Consider the following 13,348-nt stretch of genomic DNA (forward strand, 5'->3'; position numbering starts at 1 on the left):
TGTCTTTGTTAGCAGCCAGTATAATAATAAAATCAAAGTATTTCTGGTGAAATCCAACTTCAATCAATATTTCAACATCTTGCTCTCATGCAAACATAGTTTCGAGCTGTGGAGGTTGTTTCCAGCAGCTGGTGTGATGTATCCATCCCTTGGTGCTACCTGCGCGGTACAGGCATCGCAGGGCACGGAAGCGTTGCAGAGGAGGCAGCATCTGCACCTCTGGCCGTACTTAATCCTGGCAGAAACCTTCAGGTTGTTTCGGGTGGGTTCTTTCATTTGCAGCTTATTTTCAATGCCATTTCTCTTGCTGACTCAAGAGCTGTTGACAATCCCACCCCTTGCTTCTGCCCAACGAAGGCTGCCCTGGTTGGAGCCTGTCTCTCTTGGTGGCCCCCGGGCAGCCCCACACTGGTGTCAGTGGGAACTCCCAGCGATTGCAGTGGAAGAATAACCATGGGGTATACTCAAGTCTGTTGCATTTATGAAATTATTGTTGAAAATCATTAGTCATCTGTAAGCAAATGTTTGCATGCTGCTTGGCATCATTTTATTTCTTTTCAGTGTATGCTGGGCATTTAAGAGGGACGTATATTTCTCAGATTTCATAAATTTGCATTGAGTTTTTCATGTACACAAATCATTAACCAAGTGTTAGGCTGCCTTTACCAGATTTGCTACAGGAATGCCTGCATGCACAATCCTGGCTTTTCAGTTTTACCACTGGTTTTCTTGGGTTTGTTTGTCCCCACTCTCTCCCAGTTTGCATACCTATAGGGAGGTTTTGTGCAGAGTAACATTCATTAACCAGTTCTCCCTAACTTTTTTGTTAGAAACTTTAACCCTCAGAATGTCTTCTTGAGAACTGCGTTTCAAAATAAGCAAAGAAATGAAAGTGTAATTCAGATTGGGATGCTGGGAGAGGTGTTGTGGTTTAACCCCAGCCGGCAACTAAGCACCACACAGCTGCTCGCTCACTCCCACCCCAGCAGGATGGGGGAGGAGAATTGGAAGGGTGAAAGTGAGAAAACTCATGGGTTGAGTTAAGAACAGTTTAATAATTGAAATAAAATAATAATAATAATGATAATTGTAATGAGAAGAGAAATAGCAGAGAGGGAGAAATAAAACCCAAGGAAGACAAGTGATGCAAATGAAAACAATTGCTCACCACCAACCAACCAATGCGCAGCCCCCCCCCAACCTTCCCCCCAGCTTTATCTGCTGAGCGTGGTGCCATATGGTGTGGGACATCCCTTGGGCCAGTGTCCCCCCCAGCTCCCTGTGCCCCCAGCCCGCTCGCTGTGGGGTGGCTGAGGAGCAGCAAAGCCCTGGGTGCTGTGTGAGCGCTGCTCGGCAGTAACGAAACCACCCCTGTGGGATCAGCGCTGCTTCCAGCACAAATCCAGAATGCAGCCTCCTACGAGCTAATGTGAAGAAAATTAAGCCTACCCCAGCGTTACCAGCATGTTCAACAACAAGGGTTATTGATGTGTTAGAAACTACAGAAGCACCTGAGAACGGTCGTGTAGGAATTAGGGCTTCTCCCCCCCCCAAAAAAAAGGTGGTGGGATCCACAGCCCAACTGAAGCGCATCTACACCAGTGCACACAGCATGGGCAACAAACGGGAGGAGCTGGAATCCATTGTGTGGCAGGAAAACCACGATGCAGTTGCCGCCACAGAGCCACGGTGGGATGACTGGCACAACTGGAGTGCTGCAGTGGGTGTCCGTAAACTCTTCAGAAGGGGTAGGCAAGGGGCGAGAGGCGGTGGGGAATCCCTGTGTGTTAGAGAGTGTTTTGGATGCCTAGAGCTGAGTGATGGTGACAGTAGGGTTGAGCGTTTACGGGTAAGAATCGGGGAGGGATGGCAAGGCAGGTATCATGGTAGGATTCTGTAACAGACCACCCGACCAGGATGAAGTTATAGACAAAACATTGTGTAAGCTGCTGGGAGAAGCCTCACAATCACTAGCACTTGTTCTCGTGGGGGACTTCAACCCACCAGGTGTCTGCTGGAAATACAACACAGCAGAGGGGAAACAGTCCAGGAGGTTCCTGGTGTGTGGAAGGGACCTGGAAGGGACCTCTTTGCCACAGCCGGTCCATGAGCAGCGAGGGAAGGTGCCTGCTGGACCGGCTGTTTGCAATCAGGGAAGGGCTGGTGGGTGATGTGATGGTTGGAGGCAGTCTTGGGCACAGCAATCGTGAAATGATAGCTTTCAGTTCTCAGAGAAGTCAGGAGAGGGGTCAGCAGAACTGCCACCTTGAACTCGGGGGGCAGCCTCTGGCCTGTTGAGGGGCCTGGTTGACAGAGTCCCTTGGGAGACAGTCGTGAAGGGCAGAGGGGTCTAGGAAGGCTGGACATCCTTCAAGAAGGAAATCATAAAGGCGCAGGATGCGGGCTGGTTTTCTGTTCATCAGCAGGCACAGGCAGTTAGTATTTGTCAGGAGTCTGCAAAGAACCTGGTTCTTTCTCCCTGCCCGTGGGTTGCAGTTGGCCTCATGACAGAGGAGAAAGTCATCGTCCACAGCTTCCTCCTGGCTTACCTGGATGGTGCTTTTTGGTAACTTTCCTCCCATCCTTGAGTTTTTTGTAGATTTAATTTTTTTTTTTTTTTTTTTTTTTTTTACTTGAAGACATAAGTAGGCAGCTCCCTGAAGCGAGGGTGGTTGAACCAGGCTTTGTTTGTGATAAGAGCATCCCTGAAGTGTTCGTGTCGGAACAAGATACGGGGATTTTAGTCGCGCATGCGCGGCTGGGACCCTGATTACCAGATGCAACATATGCAGGGGTGGTTGCGGCTAAGCTGTGCAATGCACCGAGTCAGAAGTGTTCTTCAGGTCCTGCTAGGCTATAGACCATGAATTGGGGAGGGGATCTGGGGGATTGCTCTGCGCCTGCCCAAGTCACTGTTTTTGGTGACTCTCCTGTAGCTGAGGAGAAGGGCTGGTTTTCTGGGGAAGCAACACAGAAGATTATGACTTTCTTGTAGTAAAAACAAGTAAAAAAAAAAAAAAAAGCAAACTTGTATTTCTGACAGACTTATCCATCCCCTTCCCAGCAGCCAGGGGGAGGCAGACCATGTCTGCGCAGTTATCACTGCGTGCATCCCTCTAACCTTTCAGATAAATGAGGAAAATGAGATGCAACCACCGAATATGCCCTGCTTGGCTAATACCTGTGTGCTGTAAAATGATACAGAATGCCGAAGTGGCCACTGAGCAATTATTTTTCTGTCTTTCATTTTCTCCTGTTCCACAAGATGGCATTGCAATCTAATGGCCTTCCTCTGGCCCCAGGTAGATGCTCTCCTCTCCCCTTTGCCTTCTGATGGAGGTTTTTTGGAGATACCGAAAGCAGGGTGTAGACTACTGTAAAGTCAGTCGATACCGGGTAGGGTTTTTTAATCTTAGCAAATGGCCAACATACCTGATTTAAGGTAGAGTTTTGCCAAACTTATTAATTGGCATTTTCGGAAGGTTTAATTTGTTTTAAAACAGAGTAGCTTGGATTATATAAGGTTTCCTCTAGAAAATAATGATTCATGCAGGCTGGGGCCTTTTCCTGCCAGATTCTATGATCGCTCTGTTCTAAGTTATGGTTATTTTTGCCATGGATTTAATTTGTTTTATAAATTATTGATGGCAGTTGCTCAGGTTTGTTCCTCTGACGTACACTGTGTGTTTAGATGAGCAAGTCCCCATCCGTTTATTTTTTTCTCAGTGGAGCGGAGAAGCTGGTGTAGTGTGCCATGAAATCAACCTTTCCTACAATCTGACTCTCGGAGAAGTTACACTGATATTCCCCCCCGGTGCTGCTCTGACAACTGCACTGGCTCTGAGTCACCTGTCCGTGTTTCTACAGGATGAGTTTTCTTGGCCTGGCAAGTTACAGATTTTCCTGATTTTTTTTATTATTTTTTTTCCTTCCTTCGGTTTCTTCCATTTTAAGCAATTGCAGGTTGTAAAGTGTGTTCTAAGCTGTTACCCTGCGAGAAAGCTTTGAAAAGAAACTTCAGCAGAAGAACGATGAGTCTGTTGCTTAAATTGGGCTCGTCGCTGGTGTTTTCACTGATCACTGGTGGCTTAAATGCACCGACACTTCCATCCTCCCAGGAGCGGAGCAGCCCAGGGAGGTGGCTGAGGGGCAGCTCTCAGTGATTGAATAGCAGATGGAGTTTCATCTGGGCTTTCCTCTCTCCTCATTCCCTTCTCCTGCAGCCCTCGCTTGCTGCCAGCCAGCCTGCTGGGGAATTCCAGGAATCCAGCAGATCTTGCTGCAGGATTTAGCTTTCCACTAGTCTTGCTACCTTGTGCATCATCCTCCCTTCTGCTGTAGTTCTTCTCTGAGCTCCATGAAGTGTTTCCTTCCTCTCACACAGCTTGTTTTCCTCCTTCGTGAGAGCGCGGGTTAGCTGCGCCGGGGGAAGCAGAGGTCTGCAGGAGGTGAGCTGGGTTTCGGGAGGAACCGACGGGTTTGCAGCCCCGTTGCGTGTGTGCGGCCGTGCTCTTCCCCCACCTTGCCCCACTGACTTCTTTCTGAACCCACTGCCTAATTGAAACTGAGATTAGTTGGAGAGAGGGGTCTCAAAGATAAGAAGTTACTACAAGCTTACTCGGGCATCTGTCCTCATTAGAAAGACCCAGTGAAGGGCCCCTTTGAGGGGGGGAAGGCAGGATGAGCTCAAGTCTCCTTAGACACCAGAGAAACCTCAGAGCAGGTTTGCTTAAGGACATAGCGGGAAATGTGGCTTCATTAATGTAGAATATTTTTTAAACAAACTGGTCCAGTAATTTCAGCACATTGCTAATCTAATAAAACCCTTGGTTCACACGTTGTCTTGCCATCTTGTTTCTCCATAATATAAAACATTTTGGCTTTGTAAGCTCCGAGTCCCCAGGGAGCAGGTTGGGGAGCTCACAGGGTGACTAACAGCGTGAAGAAACATCCCGGAGGGTGTTTTCTGACTCAGCAACAAGGTCAGTTATGGTGCTGAGATGATGCCTTGGCTAGTGGCATGTGCCCAGCAGCCTGGTCCTTGCTCCTCCAGTGCCTTTGTACCCTCCAGCCAGCTCGTGGCCTCTGTGTGCCTCCTCCTCCTCCTCACACGTGTTATATTCACAGCTTAAGTATTTGGCTTAAAATTGCTCATGCTGAGATGTTGAAATGAATTCAATTGATGAAAGGGGGTGCACCTAAGCACTCATAAAAGGGTTCTGCTTTTTTAAAAAAGGTGGTTTGGAGTTGCTTTATGAATTTCTTTCCAGGTGAGGAGCACGGCATTTACTGGCAGTGTCAGCTGTGTGTGTGTTTAGCAGAAAAGGATGGGAAGAGCCTTCTGGGTCATAGAATCTCTTCAAGATAAATTTCTGAGAACAAGCTTGTTTTTTCCCCCCCATTACTCCTATTGGAAGGCTGCAGTGGTCATAAACTTATTTCCAGCTGAGACTTGTCAGGGATACTTCATGTTGCCCACGTGCGGCCCTTGTTCTGGTGTCTTGAATAGTTCTTTCCCCTTTTTCATTTTACTCCCCCAAATGTGCGTGTCTAAGAGATCACTCAGTGTTCCCTCCCAGCTTTTGTTTTGTCGGGCTGAACAAGTGTCTTTACATTTCAGTCTCCTAAATTAATCTCTCTGTTTTTTGATTAGCCTTTTTTTACACGTCTTCCTACCGAAACTTTTTGGTTTGTTAACCATGAGAACTGACCGCAGCATCCCCAGAGCCTTCTTGCAGTGGCTTGCCCACCGGTTGTAGCACTTCCCTGGCTGCTGGAAATATTTCAATTACAGCATGTTGTGCCTCAGTTTTGCTTTGAGCTGTTTGCTTGGGCCTTTCACACTCTTGAACATTTTCCACCTGAGTTAATTTTCTTTCCAACGCTTAGCACAACCTCTTGTTTGTCCCAAGTGCGTGGCTTCCTCTTTCATCCCATCGAATTTCAACCTTCCTCCATTTGTCTTCAAAGTTACCCATTTTTTTTCCTATATGCTGTCCCAGCTTTCCTCTGTGCTGGTGCTGCTTTCCAACTTTATGTCATCAGCAAATTTCATTAGCACAGTTACTTTTTGTGCCAAGGTCATTAATAAAAATATTTAATAAGATCAGCCTCCTGACCGTTCCTTGAGGAGCTCTGCCGGTGACCTCCATCCATTCTGATCCTTCTTTCAACGCTGCTTCGCCTTTCACCAGTTTCCTGGCCTTACAGTTCTGCTAATCCCCATTTTTATTTTTTTTTTTCATTTAATAATTTCCCACATGGCACTGTATCACATGCCTTGCTGAAGTCTGTGTGGATAGGATCTATCATGTTTCCTTTGTCTAGAAAATTCATTATCTTACCGGATTAACCTGATTAGCTCTGTTTGATCTGATTTCCCTTCAGTACAGTCCCCTTGTTTTCTACCCTGTTTACCACTTAGTTTCATGTTCTAATTAGTCTTTCTTCAGTTTGCTCTAGAGCCCTCCATCCTGCTGAGGTTAATCGGACAGGCTTGTGGTTGCTCACATCACTTTTTCTCTTCCGCAGTGCAGTTGTGTGGAAGCTGCGGTTCCTCTCTGGTGCTGGAGAAGCAGCTGCAGCTCTGTCCACCTAGTTTTCGGATACGTATCCCAGTTAATGTTCAGTTTGAAGGGGAAGACCTGGAGTTCTGTGTGCGTCAGTCCTCCTGGCTTCATTAACCATCTTGCTTCATTTAATGATGGTTAGTCCTGTGACACTGAGACCCTCCAGAACCACTGCAGCCTTCTCCATCCTCCCACCAAGCCCAGGGTTGGTGGATTCAACCAGCAATCACTTGTCTGGGTCTTCGGCATCTGTGCCACCTGGTCCCATGAGCCTTTTTCTGGCTGTGGTGACCCTCAGAGCATCTCCAGGGATGACTTTTGCAGATAGAGACACAAGTGAAATGGTTCACTTAAGGCTGCACAGCAAGTATAGTATAAAGAAGGGATGGAGGGCAGTCACAAACTGATCAGCAGCAAATGAGGTGGGGAAAAATTACTTTGCTGCTATGTACTGACAAGAGGTTTGCTTTTCAGGTGGCAGTGTCGATGCGTTGGCAATCGAGGTTGCAAAGTAATCGGCTGTTCAATAGCAGAGCCCTAAATTCAAGCAGAGCCCAAATGATAGTAGAGGGGGCTGGAGCGTGGCATGGTTGTGAGATGTAAATCAGATGTAGGTTCAAGTCTGAAGCTATGATAATGGCATCCCTCCCCATCAGGAGACAGAGTAAGGGGAGAGGGAGAAAGGGGGGGGCATGGGTAGGAGAGCAAAAGGCAATAGACATCTTCTTAATTACATTTGCATATGCAGCTGTTCAAACAGACTGAACTTCATCAGTGCTTGTTCATACCTATCAGGAGATTTAGAGCAGCTGTTGTCAACCCATGTAGCGGGATTGTACAAATCTGGTGGTAAAATAAGCCCCTGGGCACCCTGCTCACCCAAGCTGTCCATCACTCCAAAAGGGCAAGCAATTAGTTGTATTTGAATATTGAAAAAAATTGGAATTGTGTGAAATATCCAAGGGCGACTGCTTACAGCTTGGTTTCCAAGGATACATGTTGCAGAATTAAATCATTAATTTATATTTCTGAAAATGGTGCTGAAATGTGATAATTTGTACATTACCAAAGAGGCTCAAACTCGCCTCCTTCTGCCTTTTCTTTCCTAATATGCTCAGTGACAAAATAATTGCTCTACCCAATCTGGAGTTGAAATACAACGGTGTTCTGGCTTGGGGATTTTGTGCCATTTAGTTAAAACTAAATTGGGGGGGGGGGGGGGGGGAGGGCGGAATTATCTGGGTTCACTGTTTTAATTAATTCTTACAACTTTGAAATTCTGCCTTAATCTTTGGCTCCCAAATACCCATGCAAGCCATTTCTAGCCTCTTGTGATCTTGCTACCTTAAATTCATCCCAGCCAAGATGCTGTCCTGAGCACAGCGCTGCTGCAAGCACAGTGCCCGGGCAGAGAGAGGGTCCAGCATCTGGAATCCTGCTTCACAGGCCCCGGGCACTTGAGGGACACAACAATACATGGAGGATGTGGTCAATGGAGAAATTAGTTTGCTAGGGACCAAGTGGTTATGATGTCTCTTCAGGGCTTTCTGAGATGCATAGAGGATGTTGATCCCACCAGAAACTGGGGTTATAAATCAACAGGGGCTGTGATCTCAAATCTTTCTTGTCTTGCAAAAATACAGTAGGATTCCTGCAATCGTGCTAACTCTGGCTGGAGGAAAACTGTCCTCTGGCAAATGGGCAGAGCGGTGAGAAACCCCAGCCCTGGAGGGGATGGCTTGTCAGGTCCACCCCCGACACTTGGGGGATGGCCAAAGTGTTACTTTAAGGAAAGTATTTATTTAAGGTGAAAATCAAGCATGTTCATGCAGCATTCATCTTGAAGCATTCAAATGGCAAGAGTTACGCTTCCAGCAAGCGTGTTAATTAAACAGTGTTGTGCATCTGGGCTTGGTGGTTTTGTATTGGGAAAGTGCATGGGGGCTGTGCATTCGGTCATGCCAGCAAGCTGCGTCTGCAAGGACAGTCATACTGGGGGCTCTTTGTGCCCCAGCGCTGTGTCTGGTGCTGCTGAAAGCAGCTCAGCCTCGTGCTGGGGCTGTGGGGCTCGGGTGGGCAGAGCCCCCCCACCCCGAGGTGTTCAGAAGCACCAGTAAGGAGCCACGCTGGGGCTGGTGCACGGGTGCTGGAGGGTGCTGTTCTGCACAGTGGGGTGCAGCAGCGGTTGCTGGCAGACACTGTCCTGCTGCTGCCCCAAGTGGGACCTCACACTCCTTCCTGTTCCTGGGGCGAGCTGCAGAGCAGATGGAAGTTTCCACAGGAAACAACTTGTGCTATTGCAGCGGGATCACCAGACCCAGCGCCGAGCAGGGCGGTGGGGTGGATGGGACCCGTCCCCTTCGATACATGCCTCCTAGCAGAGGGCAAGCTGCAGTCTGAGGGAACACCTGTAGCCACCTAACCTGCTGTGGTAGGGCTCCAGGGGAGAAGCTTCCCAACTGGCTTAAGCTTGTAAGGTGGTACCGCTGCGGGGAGGGCGGTTTCATGTCTGCCAGTGATGAGCTGGGTTGAACTCGCTGCCATGAGCTGGTTCAGGAGTGCGTGCTGCCTCCAGAAGGTACTTCACCACCTTCCTTCTGGTGGAACGTGAACCTGATGTGCTTTTCCAAACTCACAGCCATGTGAAGTGGGGTTTTAAGTCATGAAATAAACCAGCCCCAGTTTTAACGTATTTAAATATAGTTTTTGCAGATTAAAGTCCATGACTCTGGCATCACTCTGATGCGACTTGAAGGTGTGAGTGCAGCCCTAGTGACTGTAGCCTTTAAAGGTAGCTTTAGTGTGGGCTAGCTGTCTGCTTGCCCAAGGCTTCAGGTAGGTTTTGCTTCCTTTGCTCAGCATCACACTGCCAGATGTCACACGGAGGTGATACACACGGGGCTCGCATTGATGCTGTTGTACCAGTGTTGGAGCTAGGGTTTGCAGTGACTTTTAAACCTTTGCAGTAAAAGCAGAGATGTATCGCTACAGCATCACTTTTGCTTGCAAACCAAGTTGGACATTGGCGGCAGGAACGCTTTCCTGTGCACAGATCTGCAGCAGCAAAGTGGGATTCACTGTTTCAATAGATGACCTGTCTGCTTCAGAAATAATTTTTTGCTTTGTGATGGGGGGGGGGTGTGTGTTTCTGCTGCTCGATGATCAGCTTGTGCTAGTGACTTTGCTGTAAAATCCTAGTGAGTGCTGGGATTTGCAGATGAGTTGCAGATGCGAGGTGGTGTCTTGTGTAGCTTTGAATGCATTCGGGTTGCGTTGTACCGCATCCCCGTTTGGATTGTAACACACAGTAGCTGCTGTGTAACACTTATCTTCTATATATTAAAAAAAAAAATATGCGCCAGAACATTGCCTGTTTGGCAAGGAAAACAGTGCCACTAGCTCTGTTTCAGTGGAAACTTCATTTTCCAAGCCATGCTTTCTAAAAACTGTCTGGTGATTGTATTTATCTGTGAGATTCATTGGGAAATGTTGCAAAACTTGCCTCTAATTTGTTGCAGTAGCCTTTTGCAGGAGGTGCTGTAGGCTTGGAAATAGCCTTTAATCGTTGTTCCTGGGTCATCAGCTGCCTGATAATTTAATTATGTCTATCAGTGGGGTTCGTGGAGATCAGCTAAGAAGGGAGCAATGCGAGATGTCCCATGCGCTCTCCTTCCCAGCCCTCCTCGCACGACTCCTCGATAAACATTTTCTCCTTGATGCTTTCTTTTGTCAGAAGCCTGAAAGAATACGCTTATTTTAAACTTCTTTTCTGCTTCCATAGATGGACAGTTTTATACGATACAGACAGTGCCTGCTGTGATTTTTATGGCCTATAGTTTTCTGAGCAAATGGTTTTGCTCACAAGTTGGCTGAGCTAAAATGACCTTCTCTTGTTTATTAACTGTCTGTTGAAAAATATGCGTGTGGTGGTAGTTATAGAGCCTTGATTGGGGTTATTTTAGGTGGTGCGGGGAGGTCTGTTCCTTTCCTTCCCTCCTCATTATCAAGCAGAAGCGACTGCTTAGGGCCTGGTTTATTTACCTAATAAACTGCCTCTTGTATCGTCTAGGAAATGCTCACATTTTTCCGCCAAGAAATCCTAGTAACAGGCAAACAGAGGTCTAGCAGTCAGGTCTGGAGAAACAACAAAATGAAGGTCAGCTAATATTGCTGTTATTCTCTTTCCCGGTGGCCATGACAGCAGGGGTGGTTTATTTGAAGATCCCAGACTCGGAGTCATTGTTGGTCCCCCGAGCATTGGAGGCTGTGCCAACACTTCGGGATATTAATGTATTCTACAGATCAGTGAATGAAGAATTCCTCCGCACTCCTTTTTTTTTTTTTTTTTTTTTTTTTTTTTTTTTTTTTTTTTTTTTATAGAAAGAAAAAAAAAATCCTCTCTTCTCCCCTTCCCCCCTTCTCCCTGCACTTTGTTTGCAGTGGCTTTGTCTGCGGGGTGTTGCTGGGCATTTCTAATGAGAAGGGGAAGAATTGCAGCGATGGGGGCCGGGGGCGGTGGGCACAGCTCCCCGCTTCCAGCACCGATGGCTAAGCTGGTCCAGGGCACTCAGGTGCATTGCAGCTCTCACGCTGGCACAGTTTGGGTATGGAAATATCCAAGGAGGGGCAATAAAAAGGCTCATTTTGGACACGTAAACCTCACTAATTTGCTTCCTCCACGGAGAAAATCCTACCCCGTCACCCCCCGCACAGGACACGATGCCTCAGTGCTTCTTTAGTATTCAGCCCAGCGCCGTGGCCGCAGCCATCTCCCAGCCCACCCCAAGCAGCTGCTCAAAGGGACAAAATTAAAGTAATTCCTGCTCCCGGTGACTTACTGCTGGGGAATAATTGGGTTCTGTTTGGGAGGAACATAGAGCAACCAGGCCCCGACAATGGAGAAAGTACAGGGCAGCGGGGGCTTGGTGGGACAGATCTGTGGAGGCTTTCGCGGGGTTCGGTGGGAATATAAAGCTGGTTTCATGAAGAGCGATTATCTAATAATAATGCAATGGATAAGGGAAAGGTGTCTGAGCAGGTTTTTTTTATATATTCTCATTCCATAGCAGGAATTGTGCTTAGATATTTTTTTAATATATTCTTTGATGCCTCATGGAAATGTTAATGAGACAAAAACTGCTAAAGAGCTCTCCAGACACTGCCCTGCTTTGGAGAAGGGTGGACTGAAGCGCAGACCCTCTGGAGGGCTTCTGACACACAAGCAGTCCTTTTGTTTCATCCTCTATATCCCAGAGACATGTCTAAAATTGGAGGGGAGATGAGAGGAGGCTGAAGAGGCCGGGCTGAAGGCCCAGCATTCTGCATTTACAAGAGAAAAATTGCCGACTGGCTGTTAAGGCTGCAGTTTGATGGGCAGTGCACTGCCCGCGTTTGAAGTCCAGACTGAAGGTACTCCCAGGATGTAAGTGGGATGCTTTTAGACCGTCTTTCACTTCGACTTAATTAAGAAACTCACGGGCTTTGTCTTGAGGGGGCTGGTTAACGTGTGAAGCTCCGGCCCCCTGTGAAGAGGGGCTGAGGCGAGGCGGGGGGTGGGTTGCGGGTACGCCGCTTTTGTGCCCTGTTGCCAAACTGAAGACAGTAGCGAGTGCGAACCGGGCATTGCCAGAGGTCATCCCTTGTGTGCAGCGATGAACCCGCCTCCCACCACAGAAAGCCTTTCTTAGAGAGCCCGAGCCAGCCAACCTCCCTGCGCTGCCTGCATGGGGAAACAAAAATAATTCGTGGGGGGTAGGAAGGGTTTTGTACGTGTCCTGTAGCATCCTTCGTCAGTCCTAATGGAGCGCCAGAGGTTACACCAAAAAAGAGCAAACGCTGTTTCTTAAGTTGCTGATGCCCTGTGTGTGTATTTACATGGGAGGAATATCGGCTTTGAAATTTCGTGGGTTGGCCAGACCATTAGCTGTTGGAGGGATGGCTTCAGCGCTGGGGGATGCTAATGGCCTTGGAAATCACCTAAAAGCATCGAACCTCCCCAGAGTAACGGGCTTCTTTTCAAGCTGTTGCCATCAGCGCCCGGTTTGCCCAGAGTGGTTGCAAATAAATTCCACTGTGCTTCGTAGCCTTCATCATCTTCAGATCTCTTAATCGTGGTGGTCAATGCTGATTTGATTCCCTATGAGCTGACTGCTGGAGAGGAGGCTTCGCTGCTGGCACGCGCAGGAGCAGTGAGCCGGCGGGGGTCAGGTCCGGCTCTCCCCACCAACAGTCAGCTGCTAAGGGGCAGAAATGGGGAGCAGAACATGCTCACCGGAGGCAGAATATGCAGGACTACTAAATATAAGGGGTTTTTATCAGTCTTTGCACTTCAGTGGCGCTTAACAAGTGTCTAGTAAAGAGTTTCTTCCGTTCCCGTTGGAGATGTGTCTCGTGCCGCGTGGTGAACTGGGGCTGCAGGCGCTCCAGCCACCGACTCTCGAGCGTGTGGCGTGGCCATTGATCCCAGCCTGGTGGCCCCAGTGTTCTTGGCATGAAGGTGGCCTTTGGCCGGTATCTGGAGAAGCCTCATGTCTCTGGATCCAAACTGAAACACTTGAACTTCATCACTTTGTTACTTTTCTGTAAGACTGCAAGCGAACCCAAGGAGAAGCCGTGGTGCCAGTTTGGGATGGGAGAGGGAGGTGGTTGGGCTGCCTGGAGATGCGGAGCCCAGACAGTAGATTGTGACGGATATTGGGACCAAAGAACTTGTTACGCATGTTGGAGAGCACCCAGCATGGGCTGTCAGGGCTTGGCAGAGGTGGTTGGGGCTGATGACT

General features: G+C 48.2%; 1 protein-coding gene across 2 annotated transcripts in view; it reads left to right on the top strand.

The window, feature by feature from the left end:
- The window catches only part of STX8 (syntaxin 8), a 104,547-nt gene that overhangs the window by 67,054 nt on the left and 24,145 nt on the right, over window positions 1-13,348 (top strand). The gene's annotated exons all lie outside the window — the stretch shown is intronic.

Source organism: Falco naumanni, chromosome 1, assembly GCF_017639655.2.
Source record: "Falco naumanni isolate bFalNau1 chromosome 1, bFalNau1.pat, whole genome shotgun sequence".
Classification (NCBI taxonomy): domain Eukaryota; kingdom Metazoa; phylum Chordata; class Aves; order Falconiformes; family Falconidae; genus Falco; species Falco naumanni.